Below are 19624 nucleotides of genomic sequence, written 5' to 3'. Positions count from 1 at the left end.
ATTTTTTTTCACAATAGATTATATTTTTTTACACTGAGTCAATATTTTTTTTTAGTGCTTATGCATGGCTGAGAGAACTGCTTATCTATGGCCACCTCAAGTACATATAGTACTTTGCCCCATTCTGAGTGGTGCCCCTTTGTTCCTAAAATGCATCTTTATGCTAGCAGTAGGTCCACCCCTTTTGAAGCTCAAAGTATGGGTGTTCCTGCAGCTGGGAGGTACAGCCATGACAGAGCCACACACACTCTCCAAGATGAGTGATTTGTCACCATTATGAGTGATCATGCATATTAGGGACACATCACTCAGTTGCAGTTCTCTTCAAAACATCTGGCAATGCATTGTATGAAGTAAAAGCAGCTGCAGATACATTAGATGAGTGATCTGTCACTATTATAAATGAAAAAGCTGTGCTCATTGTTCTTTCATAAACATTAACAGGCACACAAAGCCGCAGCTGTAAATGATCAGTGGCTACTTTTACACATACAGTACTGTACACAGCTAGGCAGACTGCATACACAATGCTGCAGTGCTGTGTGAGCTTTCACTTTTTTGAATGAATAATGTTGGGACCGGTTTGGTGTACAACACAGCATTGATTGGTCACAGCTATCACATGGTTCAATGCTGTTGTCATTAGCCCTGGTATCATGTGATTGCTGTAACCAATCACAGAGCACACAGTGGTAGATCACTCCCCTCCCCCAGAGTAGTACAGTGCTACTATGGTAACTGCACTGCTCTGCTGACAATATGTAAAAACACAGCTTTATTTTTTCACACATTACTGTCACCACAGCAAATGCAGTGTCACTATGGTGAAATTGCATCCCTGTGGCAATGATCATGTGCAATGGCTAGCTGCTGATATTGCTGTAGGTTAGTGTTGCCAGCCATTATCTCCGATAACCACCACAGCAGTAAAAGGTCACTAGACCAGTACCATCAGTCAGTATCCATAATCAAAACCGCACCAGTGTCCCTACTCACCACCCCTCACTCAGTGTTCTTGATCACCGCCGCATCACAAGCTAGACAGCCTGTCCAAATCAGCGCAGTGTTGCCTGTGTCTATCACCTGTAATATCCCTGTTTATTGACCACGTTTATGTCTGGACCAATACTTTGCTCGTTTGTTGACCAGGTCTCTGCCTGCGGCCTAAACTGACCCATCTTCATATCCCGCTGGCTGTCTACACTCCTGTAAGACACCAAAGCAGTGGATATGACATTCCTGGGGGGCAGCCAAGTATCAGTAGGCTAGGCTAACTTGACCTGGAACTGCTATAGGGTGACCCTGAGGAAGTCATGTGGGCATGTAACGTAACGCAACGCATTGGGTGGAGCCGGGTAACGTCACTTCTGGTCCAGAGCCGAAACTAGAAGTGCATTTTTTTTAATGCTGGTAATAAGTTTGAGACTATGTTAATATGCAAGTGTGCTATATTGTAGATTTTCATTTAAAAAAAAAAAAAAAAAAAAAAAAAAAGGTAATAAAAGAGGTACTGCACTATCAGAGGCCTCTTTCCCCTTTAAGCATTTTATACAGTGGTGCGAAAGATGTCTATGATTTAAAGATGACCTTCCTTACCATAATTTACATTTTAGGAGATATTTGAGTTCATGAGGAGTGGAGATATTACCAGATGATTAGATAAATCACAAATGTGACCTGTATATTTATATAGATCCACTGGCCAGGTTAGTGTGTACTCTTACTGGTGATGGAGCTGTACAATTTTAGGTAGAGCATGGATTCAGGATGCACTGGACACGAGATTTATGAACCTTTTGATTGGACTCATTTCAATAAACTTTTTTTGGCGTTTTAAGAGTCATATATGCACATTTAATTGGGTTGATTAAAATGAATGGTGTTATATACCCTGTTTCCCTGAAAATAAGACCTAGCGTGATTGTCGGTGATGGCTGCAATATAAGCCCTACCCCCCAAAAAAGCCATACCTTGAAAATTAGACCTACACGAACTTTAACTAGGGCTTATTTGGGGGGTAGGGCTTATATTGCAGCCATCACAGACAATCACGCTAGGTCTTATTTTCGGGGAAACAGGGTAGGTTTATGATTGATGTTTATACTGGAAGTCACTATACATTTCTGGGAGTAGAGCAACACTGTTCTAAGTTTGTCATTCCAGTGCAGGGTTATGGCTTTATTCAGCCAGAGAAGACATACCAGGATATATGCTGTACACAACCAGGAACATTTGGAGTTAAGGGTAAGGAAGACACAGTAAAAATTACACAAGCATATAAAAACGGGTCTATAATACTTTATTTTAAGAATGTAGTTAAAGTATATAGTATTAACTTACACAACGCTTTAAATACAGTATTGTGCTTTCACATCAGTCCCTGCCCTCAAGGAGCTTACAGTACAAAAGCCTTTTACATGCAAACAATTTAGGCTGAAGCCCATTCAGCTACCAACAAGACTTTGAAGTGTGGAAGAAGAAAAAAAAAAAAAAAAAAAAAAACCACACATGCAAGCACAGACAACATGCAAACTCCATACATGTAGTATCATGGTTGGGATTTGAACCGAGGACCCTAGTGCTGCAAGTCAGGAATGCCACCCACTAAGCCTAGTATATGCCTAGTGTTGCCAGATGCCCCTGGAATTAATTCAACCTAAAGAGATTCTACAGATGTGGAAAAACGTGGAAAGCATATGCTGCAGTTCGTCATCAGGTAAAAGGCCTTACTGGAACCTATGACAGCCATTCAAGAACTGCCAACTAGGAGAGTGGCAAGAAATACAGAAAAGATGGAGATGGAGGCAACAGTTATTCTTTTCAGGCAGGCATTTTCTCTCTCAGGTGTGTGGTCATGGCACAAAATAAAAAATGGATATATAAACCAAGTTAGTCTTGTACTAAGTGTCCAATTTAGTTGACTGCTTAATATAATAGGCAGACCATTCTGTTCATGGCCCAAGCAACCACCAACTGACAAGGGAGTCAGACGATTGCAAGAACAGCTGACTTTTCAATGTACTGGTAGCCCTCTTTCCACCGCAAAAAAAAAAAAAAATTAAAAACAAAAAATAAAATTCATGTTTTGCAAATCTCAAACATTTTTATTTACAATAGAGCATAGGAAACATTTAAATTGAGAAAATGTACTATTTTAAAGACAAATAGAAAGTAATTTTGAAATTGATGGCAGCAACCAAAATTAGGACAGGGCAACAACGCTGTAAAATTCCTAAAAAGTTGTGACAGGACTAGATTTACAATGGTGTAGCATCCCCTCTTTCAACACTCCGTAAACCTCTGGAAAGTGAGACCAGTTTGAGTTTTGGGAGAAGAATATTGTCCCATTCTTGCCTGAGCATATGCTGCTCTAAAACCGGTTACATGCCGTTTGAGTTACATATGAGATCATACTTGGGCCCCTTTCACACTGGTACGACACAACAGTCGTACGACTGTGGATCTGACTTTGCCCTGCAACTTGAAGTCCGACTTCAATGAACGGGGATCAGACTTTGATCCAACAACGCCAGGCACTGTGTGTCTGGTATGAATTTTTCCAGGTCAGGAAAAGGGGTGGGCATGAGTGAGGCCCCCCCGAACCGTACCAGACTGCATGCCCTCAACATGGGGGGGGGGGAGGTGGGTGCTTTGGGACCTACGCCCCCCCACCCCAAAGCACCTCGGTCCCCATGTTGATGAGTACAAGGGCCTCTTCCCAACCATCCTGGCCACTGGTTGTCAGAGTCTGCAGGCAGGGAGCTTATCGGAATCTGGAAGCCAACTTTAACAAGGAGGGACTCCAGATCCCGGCCACCCACCCTATGTGAATGAGTACCAGGTACATTGTACCCCTACCCATTCACCGAAAAAAAAAAAAAAAACCCACACAACAACACACACAGGTTTTTAAAGTAATTGATTAAAGCAACTCCGGCGTCTCTTCCGATCTCATGATGGGGTGGTGACATCATAAGGGGTGTGGCCTCTGGGTGACATCTGGTGACACTGCCCCATGCCAACATAAGTAGTGGCACACCGCGCACCCAGCATTTGAGCGGGAGAGAGCGTCGAATCAACATTGAAAGTAAAACAGAGAAGACAGCAGAGAAGACCCAGCAAAAGAGCGAGAAGATAGCAGGGAAGACCCAGCAAAGGCAGAAGACCGCGGACAGAGGGAGGAGAACCAGAGAGGTCTAAAAAACCTCAGCGGAGAAGACCCAGAGCGGGGAGAAGAAACGGCAAAGGCAGAAGACTTCAGCGGAGGAGGCAGAAGAGCCGGAGAGGGGAGAAAAGATCGGAAGAGACGCCGGAGCTGCCTTAATCAATTACTTTAAAAACCTGTGTACTGTGTTTTATTTTTGACACTTTTTTTTTTTTTTTTTTTTTTTTTTTTTTTTAGGTGAATGGGTAGGGGTACAATGTACCTGATATTCACATAGCGTGGGTGGCCGGGATCTGGGCCCCCCTTGTTAAAGAGGGCTTCCAGACTCAGTTAAGCTCCCCACCTGTAGACCCAGACAACCAACAGCCAGGATGGTTGGGAAAAGGCCCTTGTCCTCAAACATGGGGACAAGGTGCTTTGGGGTGGGGGCATAAAGGGCCCCCCTGCCCCAAATCACCCCCCCCCCCCCCCATGTTGAGGGCATGCGGTCTGGTACGGTTCAGGGGGGGCTCGCTCGTCCCCACCCCCTTTCCTGACCTGCCGGTCTAGATTGGGGACCCACTCCCACGCAGTTTTTTTCAGCGTGGGGTTCCTCTTAAAATCCATACCAGACTGAAGGGCCTGGTATGCTCTTGGAGGGGCGTGGAGTTCCCCTTCAAGATCAGAGCACAAGTCGCATGCCAAAGTTGGATCAGTTAAGACGGCGTTCCAACTTCAGTGATATTCAATGGGCTGAAGTAGGTTCAAAATCGGACCAAAGTAGTGCAGGGACTACTTTGAAGTCGGCAAGACTTGAAGTCGTACCAATATGAATGGTTGTCATTGGAAATTATGGGGAATGACTTGTCATGCGACTCTGCAGTCCCAAGTTGTAGGACAAGTCGTAAAAGTGTGAAAGGGGCCTTACAGAGGGAGGCAACAGGAAGTGGGAGGAAATCTACCATGAAGGGAAATTCATTTCTCTAAGCATTATGGGGAAAAAAAAAAAAAGTGTCTCAGCTGAAGCTTTATCACTAATCCTTCTTTCCATGACAACCCAAAATTTTCAAAATCCAGTTGTCACAGGGACAGAAAATGAGGCGAATCTTCTGAACAGGGGCACAGACAGCAAAAAAAATGTTACACGGGTGTTATCCCTTCCAAATGCTATCCAAAAAACTTTTTGGAGTTGCACAAAAAAAAAAAAAAAAAAAAAAAAAAAAAGTACCTGTCCCAACTTTCATACAAATTCAACTTAACCACTTCTGGACCGCCGCACGCCGATGTACATTCCTACTTTGGAGACGGATATTGTTGTTATAGCAGCAAAGCTGCCATAACCCTGGTATTAGTGTTCGCCCGGCAGTCCAGTACAAGATAAAAGTGGTCTCTGCGGCGGATTCGCCGCAAGATCACTTTTATCGGTGGCGGGATAGGGGCCTCCCGCCGCAATCCGGTGCCCTCCGCCACTTACTGGAGCTGTAGGCAGCAGTGGAGGCGATCGCGTCTGTCTCCTTCCTTGGTATGAAGACGAGTGAGGGGAAGATGGCCCCCACCCGTCTCCACACCATAGCAGGGCAGAAGTGACGTCAAAACGTCACTTCTGCCCATACGTCTTAAAGGGCACTTTTTTTTGTTATTTTTTCAAAATGACAATTTTTCTTTTTTTTTGCATTTAATGCCAAATATGAGATCTGAGGTCTTTTTGACCCCAGATCTCATATTTAAGAGGTCCCGTTGTGCTTTTTTCTATTACAAGGATGTTTAATAGGAATAAAAGTGACTTTTTTTTTTTTTTTAAACTGTGTTAAAAAAAAAAAAAAAAAAAAAAAGTTAAAATAAATAAGAAAAAAAAAAAAAAAAAAAAAAAAAATTTAAAACGCGTCCCATCCTGCCGAGCTCACGTGCAGAAGCGAACGCATACGTGAGTTCGCTTTAAAAGTCCTTCAAAATAAAGAAGGACAAGGATGGGACCATACAAGAAAAACCTAAATAAATATTTAGACTGGGAGAACCTTAATATTTACATTTATCGTTGTAGTCATACAAAGCAAGCCTGGTGTTATCCAGTTTTACTTATGCTGGACAAGCTAAAGCAATAAACAAGTGTGGGATACACACCATAACATACCGCACAGATATTTTTAATAATATTAAACTATCCATGTTGAATTAAAGACGTATGGGAATGTAAAAATAGGTAGTACATGCTACCCTCATACCTGCATTGCATGTCTTTCTTTCCTCAGCCCTTTAGTTCTTGCAGAATAGTCTTTTGAAGATTCCAGAATCAGCCTTTAACGGTTCTCTCTGTTCAAAAGTTTCCAGGGGGTGGATACAGCGCCACAATCCAGCCTCTACTTCACTCCCTCCCTCTGGAGGACATGTGGGTGTGCCTGGTAAAGAAATGCACACCCAAGCTGCTATTTAGAACGAGCACGTTCTTCATGTGCCTCCGATTCCATGGTAGCGTGTCCCCGGTTAAAACCCAGAAGCAGAAAGACCATGTGATACAAGCAGTGAAGTCCTCACCTTTCCTTGGCTGTCATCAGCAAGCTCTCCTCTGCGAGACGCCAACACATCTCCCCTGGGCTTTGAAGTCCCTTCCTGTGTCCTCGGAATTCCCTCCCCCATCTCCTTCAAAGTTCATGTCAGCGTCTCCTCCAGCCAATGGGGGGGGGGGGGGGGAATGGGGCCCTGAACACTTACGTTCAGAAATTAATACAGGTAATCTCTCTACACACTTTTATATGAGAAAAGGAGACATGGTACGTAGCATTGTGCCCTGTGTGTTCTGAAATTAACACAGTGCTACGTGTAGAGAGCATACCTGTGTACAGTACATAGGAGGTGACAACTCCCCCACATCTAGAGTGACCCCTGATATGTCCCCAGAGACTCCTAATGTACATACAAATCATCCCTCTGTCACTTATCCCATCCCTCTGGCACTGATCTCCCCCCCACACACACACCATCCATCTGCCACTGATGTCATCCCTATCCCCCCCATCCCCAGTACTTCTATACAATTCCCTCATCTCCATCCCTCCATCCCCTGTATTCCTATACAGTCCCATCATCCCCTGTACTCCTATACAGTCCCATCATCCCCATCCCCTGTACTCCTATACAGTCCCATCATCCCCATCCCCTGTACTCCTATACAGTCCCGTCACCCCCATCCCTTGTACTCCTATACAGTCCCGTCACCCCCATCCCTTGTACTCCTATACAGTCCTGTCACCCCCATCCCCTGTACTCCTATACAGTCCCATCATGCCCAGTACTCCTATACAATCCAGTCATCCCCAGTACTCCTATAGAGTCCCATCATCCCCAGCACTCCTATACAGTCTTGTCATCCCCATCAAGCCTAGAGAGTCCCATCATCCCCATCACTCCTATACAGTTCCATCATCCCCATCCCCTGCACTTCTATACAGTCCCGCCATCCCCATCCCCTGTACTCCTAGCAGTGTGAAACCAGCATATGTACACAGAAATCACAATATTAGGGCTAATTGTTTCACAGTGAATGCAGGCAATGCTGACAAAAGCCAGTGTTGCATTTTACTTTAAAAATGTATTCTTTGCATCATAATTTTAGCAGGAAAGTAGAATATAATACACTGTACAGAGCACGGTCACTGACTTCTACACTAATACCTTCTGCTTTCCTGAATGCGTTTTCAGATCCTTCTGTCTACAACAGGGAGGAGGGAGAATAGAGGGGAGGGGGGCGCACCTCTGTTGTGTGAAGTCTCGGGAACGAGCAGAGAGCCAACATCAATCAAGCAAGATGACAGATAGGGGGTGGATCCAGACTTGTCGGTATAACACTTCAATAAAAATAGGATTTTTTACTTACCGTAAAACCCGTTTGAGTTCATTGACAGACAGCGCGTCCCTAGTTAGAACCATAGGGTTATATCAAAGAAAATTTGTGGAAAAGCAAACCAACCCACTCCCAGTGCTTATGGTCAAAAATGCCAAGAAAAATATTCTAGCAGCTACTATAATAAAATCATCAGAACAAATATGCTGAATAAAATCCAACATTAGCAGCGCTCAAATTCAAATTGTTATATAGTCCATCCATATGATCACATAATGTTACATAAAAACCACCAATAAAAGTTCAACCATATGTGTGTCCCATGCGGTATAGATCCTTATTGTTTGACCGTCACCACACCCTGTGCATTATCACCCCTATGGTAGTGAACTCACCAAATAGGTAAAAGCCCGTATAATCATCCGTTCATAGGGCAGCAAAGTCGGTCTTTCCATCTACATGTCACTCATAACAAAGAGATGCATATACATAGCGTAATTCCGTAAGGTAAAATTTTATTAATTCAAACCCCGTCCCCCCTTACAAGCAAAATGAATAATAAAGCATTTGAACATAAAAACAGTCCTATCACAATCAGTCACAACTCTCACTGCCAGATGGATCTCACACGGCGGCGCACCCGGGTCGAGCTGACTGCTGGACAGACTGGAAGGCTGCATAGTCACATCTGACACGTTTTGACATTAGTCAGAGGGCGTGGCCACACAGCACATCCAATACACACAGGCGAGGGAATTTAACCCATTATCCGAACGGCACAATACATCCCCAACTTGAAAAACTCAAAAAAGTGTATACATACGGACGGGAACTCAACCCATCTTGCATCACATAACACTATACATTATTCCGGTTGCGGAGGCACGTATGCTTGCACATATCCCATACCAAACATTGTAACCATATATTACACATTACATCGTTTGCCCGCAATAGCATATCGGCCTTGATTTCAGCCCTTGTTTAAAAACACTTAGAGCTAAGCTCATAACTAGAGGTCGGCCGATATTTGGTGTTTTTTACTTAATCGGCATCGGCCGATTGTGCTGATAAAAAAGGCCGATATCAGCGGACTTGCAAATGACTTCTGTAATAGAAGGCAATACAAGTTGCCTGAAAACTTCTGGGAAGAGACTTCTCCCCTCCTCTGGGCAGCCTGCCAAATCTGATAAAAAGAACCTGAAGGATACAATGTTTACACTTATGAATGAACTGAGCTCTGTGTGTAGAAGCTCTCAGTTTAACCATTTAAAGCGGGGTCCACCTATCTTTTTTTTTTTTTTTTTTTTAAATTCACAAACTTTTCTCCTCAACATTACATACTCACATATTGTGTGTAATATGTCCGCCTGTGTCAAATTTTGTCGGAAAGAATAACTTATATTATTCACTGCAGGCAGTTTCCATCTTCATTGTGGGCATTTGAAGCCCACAAGCATTTATTTCCTGGGTGTGGTGAATGCTGTGCTCCCAGCATTCCCCACTCGTTCCTGCACATGCTCAGTGGCATCCTGGGAAGCCTGAGACTAGCTCCCAGGAGTCTGGGAGAGGCTAGAAACACGCCTACTCCCACGGGAGGAGAACCAGGAAGTGCAAAGAAGAATAGAAAAATAAAAAGGTAACTATGGCGATTTAAATTTTTTTAAACGGCATGTCAGCATCTAGGCAAGGAAGAGAATACATACAGATATTGTTCAAAATTTGGGTGGAACCCCGCTTTAAAGACTAAATCTTTTCTGACATTTGTTGCTTACAAGTAAAAATCCTGTATTTTCTGCTAGAAAATCACTTAGAACCCCCAAACATTCTATATTTTTTTTAGCAGAGACCCTAGGGAATAAAATAGCGGTTGTTGCAATATTTTAATGTCACACGGTATTTGCGCAGCGGTCTTTCAAACGCAATATTTTTTGAAAAAATAAACTAAAGCAGTAAACTTAGCCCATTTTTTTCATCCAAAAGTTTTGATTACCTGTTTTTGTGTATTTAATATTTAAGATATAGTTTTTTTTTTTTTTTTAATCTAAATTCTACATACAAGTGAACTGATTGGAGGTTTGTTTTGTTTAATAAATGTTTAAAATGTAAAAAATTTTCTGTATCATTTAAGGTTGCTTTCACACTGGAGCAGGCATGCGTTGACGGTAAAACGCTGCTAGTTTTAGCGGTGCTTTACCATCATTTTAGCGGCGCTATTCGGCTGCTAGCAGGGCGCTTATAACCCAGCTAGCAGCCGAGGAAGGGGTTAAATGCGCTGCTGCCGAAACGCTTTGCAGGCGCTTCGGCAGCGGTGCGCATTCATTTCAAAGGGCATCTTTCCCAAAAAGACTCATGGCTGTATTAGATCAAAAGGGTGCTTCTACTAAATACTGAGCAAAGGGTCTGAATACTTAGGACCATGTGATATTTCAGTTTTTCTTTTTAATAAATCTGCAAAAATGTCAACAATTCTCAGTTTTTCTGTCAACATGGGGTGCTGTGTGTACATTAATGAGGAAAAAAAATGAACTTAAAATGATTTTAGCAAATGGCTGAAATATAACAAAGTGAAAAATTTAAGGGGGTCTGAATACTTTCCGTCCCCACTGCATATCAATTTAGTTTCACACCTCGATAAGTGACTATTCGCTCCCCTCCACATGGATTTAGTTATTTCTATGCCCCAGAACTTTAGACCTGAGGGATCTCCATTGTGTTTTCAGCGAAAGTGCATGGACACGCTATGATCCTTATAACATTTTGATATTGTTGATGTGTTCAGATACTCTTTTTTTCCCACTGTGCGTTTTGTACGGCCTATATACATCAGGCCGCACAGGCACTGTAATGCATATACATCATGGGTAGAGTTACATGTGAGGAGATCTTTGATCTTAAGTTTTGCCATTGGCAGTTGAACAAGATCTGGTCATAACTCTTACATGAGAGTTCACCTGCCTACATGATAAACATCTGCGGCAGGAGTAAAAAACGGCTCTATCCCAGAACATCAAGGGTTTGGTTGGAGGATCTAAATTTTTTTTTTCACCATTTTGTCACCAAATGAAGGTCCTTTCCGATAAATCTTTAGGTACCGGTTTCCTTAAAATTTTATCCATACCTAAAAATAGGATTTTTATAACAGCTTACCTGTAAAATACTTTTTTTTTTTTTTTTTTTTTTTTAAGTACATCACGGGACACAGAGCCATAGTAATTACTATGTGGGTTATAGGCCACCTGTCATGGTTATGCAATAGAGTTTGTCTATCAGCTTACCTGTCGCCATGTGTTCATCTCTAAAGACCAGCTGACTCTCACCTGACTGCTTTTATTAAACTCTCCTCTAGCATGGCTCCACCCCAGCTCCTATCAGAGAACTCTATATTAACCTCTGCACTGCAGGCCAGCCCTGCTGATCAACCTTTGTGCGTTTAGCTTCCTGTTCCTGCCTGCCGTTTGTTTCCGTTACCGACCTTGGCGTGTTCGCTACTATTCCTGTCTGCTCGTGACCCTGACCTCTGGCGTTTCTCCGACTATCCCTGTTTGCCTGTGACCCTGAACCTTGGCGTGAACTCTGTTGTCCTTGTCCGCTTGTGGCCCTGACCTTGGCTTATTCCTTTACTATCCTTCTGTTGCCTACTATGGGTGTGAGCTGGGGGACCCTGGAGGTCGCGATCTGGAGCCAGTTGCAGCCCAGTCCATCCTCACCACTAGAGGCTCAGGTGAACACCTGCTGGCTCTTAGACTCCGCGCCCCAGGGAATCCTATGCTCTAACTCCGGTGGAATCCGTGTTGGTATTCCAGTGGCCCTGCCTTCCTTACCACCCGGACTCCCATCTGCAGCAGTCAGCTGTAGGGTCCACTGCCTTGTGGTGCACTCCTGATCCCAACGGTGTGCATCTGTCACCCAGCCTCAAGGTGACCTGACACCACCTTCAGGTGATGGACACTGGCATACCCCAAGACAGGAAGTCCACTCCCTATATAACCCCTCCGACTACTGGGAGTACCTCAGTTTTATTAGCAAAGCAATACACGTGTATACCAGAAAGAGGGGAGGGACCTCTGTGTCCCGTGATGTACTTTAAAGAAAAAGGATTTTACAGGCAAGAGGTTATAAAAATCTTAATCGTACATCACGGGACAGAGTCATCGTAATTACTATGTGGGATGTCCTAGAGCAGTGGTCTTCTACTGCCGTGACCCCTTGAGAAAATTTCCCAAGTTGTGGGGACCCCTAACAATAAAATTTTTTTTTTTTTCGTAGCGTGGGTTGTCAGCACCCAAGGCAAGATAAGCAATTTGCGCCCTTAACCCACGGACATTTAGCTCTGAGTCCCTTCCACTCGTACAGTATTAAAACCCCTCATGGTACATTTTAGGATGTACCACTCTCGCTTTGTTCTCCTTTCCCTTTTATCTCTCTCTATCCTAATTTCTTTTTTTTTTTTTCCCCATCCCTCTCTCTAGCTGTCTCTTGTTCTCTTATTCTTTCTCTCCCTTTTTTCTTTGCGCCTCCCCGTTTTCTTCTTCCTTCCATGCATTTCCTATTTTTATTCCTTCTCTTACTCCTTGGTGGTGTGTTGGTGAATGGGATCAGTAGCAGTGCTGATGGGGGGGGGGGGGGGTTCTGATCAGCCAACTTAAGCACTCTTGATCAAGGTCATCTACTGATCTGAGAACTGTAGTGGGGACTTAATGGCCACTATAATCACAGGTATTGTTACACACGGAGTCCCTAGCTTCACTGCGTCTCCAACTTTGTGGTGTCTTGCAGCAGTGACACCTATGCCGAAATCAGCAGCAATCCTCCAGCCCCTCCCACTTCACATTCCTCACCAGTCAGCTGACCTCTAGTCTCTGCCCCCCACCCATGCTGTGAACTGAATGGGCGGCTGCGAAGAGGCTGAGTGGGCGAACTGCCCAGCTGGGCAGCCGCAAAAAGGCAGAGAGCGGTGCGGGTTTCAGGAACAGCCGAGGATTTGGTGACCCCTAGGTTGATAACCACTGTCCTAGAGCAATGCCAACTGAGGGGAGGAAGACAACAGAATTAGGGCAACATGAGACTAGAGGAGTTATACTGCTGCCTGCAGCACACTACGCCCAAAGGCGATAGCCTCATGCTTTTTTTACATTCACCTGAAAATCTGGTAAATGTATGGACTGAAGACCAAGTTGAGGCTTTGCAGATTTGAACCATGAAAGCTTGGTGATGCACTCCCAGGAAGCACGCTTTTGATTTGAGAGGTTAAAATATAAATTTACCTCTCTGGGCCGCACGACTTGTCGTGCCCCCTTGGTGATTGATATAGGCCACTGCTGTGGTATTGTCGGATTGGATCCTGACAGGATAATTGCGTAACCTGAACATCCAGGCCCTCAGGGCCAAACCGCTCTGCCCAGATCTCTAGAATGTTGATGGGCATTTTTGATCTGGACTATTTCCCTTGGACAGTCGCTTCTTCCCAGACTGCTCAACTCAAAAAGGCTGGCATCTGCCATTACCATCTTACAGGTAGGTGGTAGGAAAGATTTTCCCTTCTGCAGATTCTTGGTTATCAACCAACTGAGGCTCTGATGCACCCTGGAGAAAGACACATTGGGAAATCTAGAGCTTGGACCCACTTGTTCCAAGCCGACAAAATACTGTTTTGCAGCAGCCTCAATGAAATTGAGCATAAGTAACGGCCTCCAATGAAGCCACCATCTTTCCCCACAACCTCATGCAAAGTCGCATAGAAGGATTCTTTGCTATGACCATCTGAATCAGTTCCTTTATGGCACTGATCTACGCCTGGGGCAAGAATACCTTTTCCTGGGCTGTATCAATAATCAGACCTAAGTATTCCAATCTCCTTGATAGTTTTTAGTTTTTTTTTTGTTTTGTTTTTTTAAGGAGGATTTCTCTAGGTTGAGAATCCGACCTTGGTATTCCAGGTAGTTAACTGTAGATCATACGTCGGTCTAAGTGGGCTACCGACTGGTCTATCAAGAGCAGATCGTCTAGGTAAGCTATAAATCGCTATACCTTGGGGTCTTAATCCGGCTACAGGAGGGGGCCAGACCTTTGTAAATACTCGAGGTGCAGTAGCTAGACCAAAAGGCAGAGCTAAAAACTGAAAAAAGAAGATGTTCTACCTCGAAATATAGATATTTTTGGTGAGCGGGAAATATAGGTATATGGATGTATGCATCCCTGATGTCTATTGACGCCAGAAGGTCTCCACCTTGTAGGACGAAGACCACTGATCGGATTGACTCCATGCAGAGAGCTGATATTCAGGATCTAGAATGGGTCTGACATACTCATTTGGCACCGTGAAAAAGGTTTAAATAAAACCCCAATCCCTGCTCTTGCATGGAAACCACTAAGATCAATCTCTTGGGACAAAAGATGGTCCAATATATGAGAGAGAGAGAGAGAGAGAGAGAGAGAGAGAGAGAGAGAGAGAGAGAGAGAGAGAGAGAGAGAGAGAGGAGAGAGAGAGAGAGAGAGAGAGAGAGAGAGAGAGAGAGAGAGAGAGAGAGAGAGAGAGAGAGAGAGAGAGAGAGAGAGAGAGAGAGAGACTTATTTTCCTTTGGAGCCTGAGAAAACAAGGAGACGGGGACTTTTGGAACTCAAGTTTGTACCTTAGAGTTATTGAGGAAGTCACCCATCTGCAGCCTACAGCACATGGCATTCCTAGGTGGTCTCCCATCCAGGTACTGACCAGGCCCGACCCTGCTTAGCCTCTGAGATCAGACGCTTTCAGGGTAATGTGGCCGTAGGCTCAGACACTCCTCCTGCCAGACCCTTGAGAATTGCGGAAGTCTCTCCCCCCCCCCCACTCAAAACGAGCACCAGCCTAAGCATAAGGCGCAAGGCTTGAAGAATAAAACCTCTCATGGCCTCTATTGCCAAATATAATGCCGCTGGTAACTCGGCTAAATCCTGGCCTGATGATCAGGAATAACCTTGAGCACCTGTTCAGACTGCCTGATGCTTTTGGTAAATGTGCCAAAGGAAAACCTGTCACCATTTACATGCCTCTTTTTAGCTTGTGTCTGTCCAACAGCTGCAGTCAGCAAAAAAATAGAGTCTTTTAAAAGTACCCCCGCGCTGGACGTTGCTGCACGCCAATGCCGCACTAAACCACGCTCACTCCATGGTCCCACCATGCCTGCCACCCTCCTCTTTAAATAAAAGCGATTTCCCACGCGAGCGTGGGCCTCCGTTTCGATGGGATCGGCGTGTGTGTGGGGGGAGGGCGGAGAGGAGGAGGGCTGTGACAAACCTCCATCCAGAGGCGGTGGAGAACGGAGCAGCATCCGCCAATCGTTCTGCTTCTCCCTCTACTCAGAAAGTGGGGGGGGGGGGAGCTTTTGTCTGGGTGGGGGAAAAAAATCCCTCCCCCCCCCGAGAAACATCTTATCGGATTCCAGTGACTGCTAGCTGGAGAGAGATCTGTCAGCATGTGAGAAAGCATGACAAGGTATGTGCTCTATACAGGCCCCCAGTGGTGACCTTTAGGCATAACAACATTTACTTTTTAGGAGACAATTCACAAGAAAAACTTTAAAATTCTTTTTAGAAGTCTCCACTTACCTTTCCTGCCGCAGGTTTTCTGTGGTAAAACCAACAGACCCAATCTTCACCTCACGGTGGGCTCAGTTTAAAAAAAAAAAAAAAAAAAAAAAAAAAAAAAAACACATACACACCCACCTTCAGGAACTGGGGCCACCCCCCCCTTTTTTTAAAAAATTGGGGGATCCACATAGCTAGCCTCAGCAAGGATTGCACCAGTGGAGCTCAGCACAGCACATCTTTACTCATGACCAACACCTTAGACGCTGGCAAAAAAAAAAAAAAAAAAAAAAAAGTGTACCAGTGTCCATCACCTGAAGGTGGCCTATAACCCACATAGTAATTACTATGGCTCCGTGTTCCATGATGTACGATTAAGAAATTAGCATACTTAATATTGGCCGGTACGTGCCTCTGCAACCAGAATAATGTATAGTGTTATGTGATGCAAGATGGCTTGAGTTCCCATCACCGCGTATACAACACGTCAGGGCGTGACCCCGCAGCCATCGAGTCTGTTGATCAGCGGTCAGCTCAACCCGGGTACACCACCGTGTGAGAGATCCATCTGGCAGTGAGTTGTGACTGATCGTGATAGGACTGTTTATGTTCAAATGCTTTTTATTAATCATTTTGCTTGTAAGTGCAACTTGTAAAGGAGGGACAGGGATTGAATTAATAACATTTTACCTTACAGAATTACGCTATGTAGATGCATCTTTGTCATGAGTGACATGTAGCTGGAAAAACCAACTTTGCTGCTCCATGAACGGATGATTATACGGGCTTACACCTATTGTTTACCACCATAGGGGTGATAACGCACGACATGTGGTGAAGGTCAAATATTAAGGCTATATACCGCATGGAACACATGTGGACAAACTTTTTATGCAACTACATTATGTGATCATATTCGTGGACTATATAACAATTTGAATTTGAGCGCTGCTAATGTTGGATTTTATTCAGCATATTTGTTCTGATAAATATTATTCTAGCAGCTACTATAATAAAATAGAAAAAAAAAAAAGGAGGGAAACCCATACTTCTCTTTTAATAATATAGTCCAAAATGAATTTGCACAATCCTTTGCGGTTTACACCTTCTCACCCAGAAATCCAAAATAAACGCACTGAACTTACACCTTCAAAAAAACATGTTGGAACATTTCAGAGAAAGTGACATGTTGCAACCTTGGTATAACAATGGCATGCTTCCATCCCTAATTAATTTGTAGAGAAATAGGAGACAGAAATGGGACTTTACATGAAGCATGTCATTGTGGGTAGGGATAATATGTATGAATAAATTAAATACATTTTAATTTGAGGCCATTAACCCCTAAAGGCAGTCCATAATTTTTAAAGCATAAATATAAAAATGTAATACAGAAATAATCATAAAAGATGAATAGTTATTATAGTAATTCATTTAATGCAAACAAAAATCGATGTACATGGTTAATACAATTCTTACAAAGAAAGACACAAATCAAATATACATAAATCACATGATACAGGTACATACAAGGGAGTATAGGGTTATTGGAATTCATAATTAAAACAAGCTTGGGTAGGCACCCGTAGTTGAAAACCCGACGCGTTTCTTGGCTTCCTGACAGTCATCAGGAGTAGGATGAACATATTTACTAAAAATCAAGTAAATAAGGTAACTATTAATATATAGAACCTTCTACTGGAAAGGAAATATCAGAGACAACCACTTACTGAAAAACACTTAGAGTAACCTGTAAGTTATGCCCAATTCCAGCAATCGGATTACAAGTCCTATTTCTATTTCCCATTTCTCTACAAAATTAATTAGGGATGGAAGCATGCCATTGTTATACCAAGGTTGTGATGGGTCACTTTCTCTGAAATGTTCCTAATTACATGGATACATTTTTGGATATATTAGATACATTTTTTCCCCCACCTATAGAGACCTATTTGATCTCTTAGGGATATTCCCTTAGGCCCCTTTCACGCTGTCAGACTGTTCAGGTCCGCCTGTCAGTTTTGTCGGCGGACCTGAACGGGCGCTCCATGCTAGTCTATGGAGCGACGGATGTCAGCAGTGACATGTCCGCTGACATTCGACCCGGTTCGATCCGCTAAAGTCAGACGGATGCCCCTACGTTCGCAACTGTCCCTGGCGGATCGGATGAGATCTGATGAAAACAGACATGCTGTCCATTTTCGTCCAATCCATAGTAACTAGCGGCACTCGACAAGCTCCTCCCCACTCAGTGAGCAGAGAGGGACCTGTCATCCGCCAGTTCAGTGGAGATCAATGGAGAGATCTCCTGCTGAGCTAGCGGACAGAGGCGGACTCCGAGGCAGCGGATCCGCCTCGTGAGACTGATGCCTTAGACCAGGGATATGCAATTAGCGGACCTCCAGCTGTTGCAAAACTACAAGTCCCATCATGTCTCTGCCTCTGAGTGTCATGCTTGTGGCTGTCAGAGTCTTGCTATGCCTCATGGGACTTGTAGTTCTGCAACAGCTGGAGGTCCGCTAATTTCATATCCCAGCCTTAGACCATCCGATAGCCATCCCAGCATATGGGGGGGTGGGACTGGACATCCATCAGTCTCACTTCCGAGGTTGCGATGCTTCATCCCAATCACATGATGGGGGCGGGGTTTGACCTCAGCGCATCAGCGTCATGTTCAAACAAGCCACGCGAGCCACGCCATTAGACGAAGCAATGCGGGAGCTGGTTTCGTTTTTTTTCATCATACGCCACAGCGGAGGTAGGCGGGCATCCACTGAGGTACAGTGTACCTTAGGTGGAAGGCTCCTTCACCTCACATTGGCTGCTTAGACGTCGATTTCTCTAATGCCCTGTACACACGATAGGATGTTCCAATGAAAATTGTGTTAGGACCTTGTTGTCGGAAATTCTGACAGTGTGTAGGCTACATCACACATTTTCCATAGGAGTTTCCAACACACAAAGTTTGAGAGCTTGCTATAAAATTTTCCGACAACAAAATCCGTTGTCGGGAATTCCGATCGTGTGTATACAAATCCGACACAAAGTGCCACGCATGCTCAGAATAAATTAAGAGATGAAAGCTATTGGCTACTGCCCCGTTTATAGTCCCGACGTACGTGTTTTACGTCACCGCGTTCAGAACGATCGGATTTTCCGACAACTTTGTGTGACCATGTGTATGCAAGACAAGTTTGAGCCAACATCCATGGGAAAAAAAAATCTATGGATTTTGTTGTCGGAATGTCCGACCGTGTGTACAGGGCATTACAGTGTATGTTTTCATTCAGTAAAGTCCATTTGCTTTTAACATTCAATTCTGGAACCACCAACATCTTGAAGTACTTCTGAGCAACATTTGTCAAGGCATCGAAAGGTACTGGAGATTTCAAGATCTAATATATATATATATATATATATATATATATATATATATATATATATATATATATATATATATATATATATATATATATATATATATACAGCTTTAGTCCATTAGTTTAGTTGCAGTTCCCACCAATAGCTACTTTAATTTGCAGCACATACCAAACTTGCAGCCAGGCTAACTAGTTAACATACTCACCCTGCAGCACTGCGAACCTGGGTTCATACAGCATTATCATCTTCCTGTGATTCCATTGCCATGTATGTGAATGCCTGTAGTAGAGCCTGAATAGGTAGGTAATAGAGCTGCGTGATTAATTGTTAAAAAAATAAATTTGCAATCTCAATTCGGCCTCCCACATGATCTTAATCCAGAGGAAGGAAGGAAAGCAAGCTGTTAATTTACAGACGAACTTCAGTCTGTAAGGGCCAGTTTACACCACATGCAGTCCAGTGCGTTTTTTTTCTCTGCATAAAAAAAAAAAAAAAAAAAAAAAAAAAACAACACACACACACAAAACAAAAAAAAACGCATTGAAAGTAGGTTATATGGTTTTCAATGGCATAGTTCACACCAGTGCTTGCAGTTCCAGAAAAAAAAAAAAAAAAAAAAAAAACACAAACAGAACATGCTGCATTTTTCCTGCACTGGCATGCTGTAAAATGCATAACAAAATGCACTGGAACAC

The 19624-nt window shown here is 43.7% G+C and overlaps 1 protein-coding gene and 1 pseudogene across 1 annotated transcript in view; both read right to left on the bottom strand.

The window, feature by feature from the left end:
• SLC16A2 (solute carrier family 16 member 2) overlaps positions 1–19624 on the bottom strand; it is a 476284-nt gene that overhangs the window by 403010 nt on the left and 53650 nt on the right. The gene's annotated exons all lie outside the window — the stretch shown is intronic.
• LOC141109182 (5S ribosomal RNA) lies at positions 14646–14754 on the bottom strand (annotated as a pseudogene).

The sequence above is a fragment of the Aquarana catesbeiana genome, linkage group LG09, assembly GCF_042186555.1.
Source record: "Aquarana catesbeiana isolate 2022-GZ linkage group LG09, ASM4218655v1, whole genome shotgun sequence".
Classification (NCBI taxonomy): domain Eukaryota; kingdom Metazoa; phylum Chordata; class Amphibia; order Anura; family Ranidae; genus Aquarana; species Aquarana catesbeiana.
Note: the sequence above shows the minus strand (reverse complement) of the source record. Positions and strands in the feature narration are given on the sequence as shown.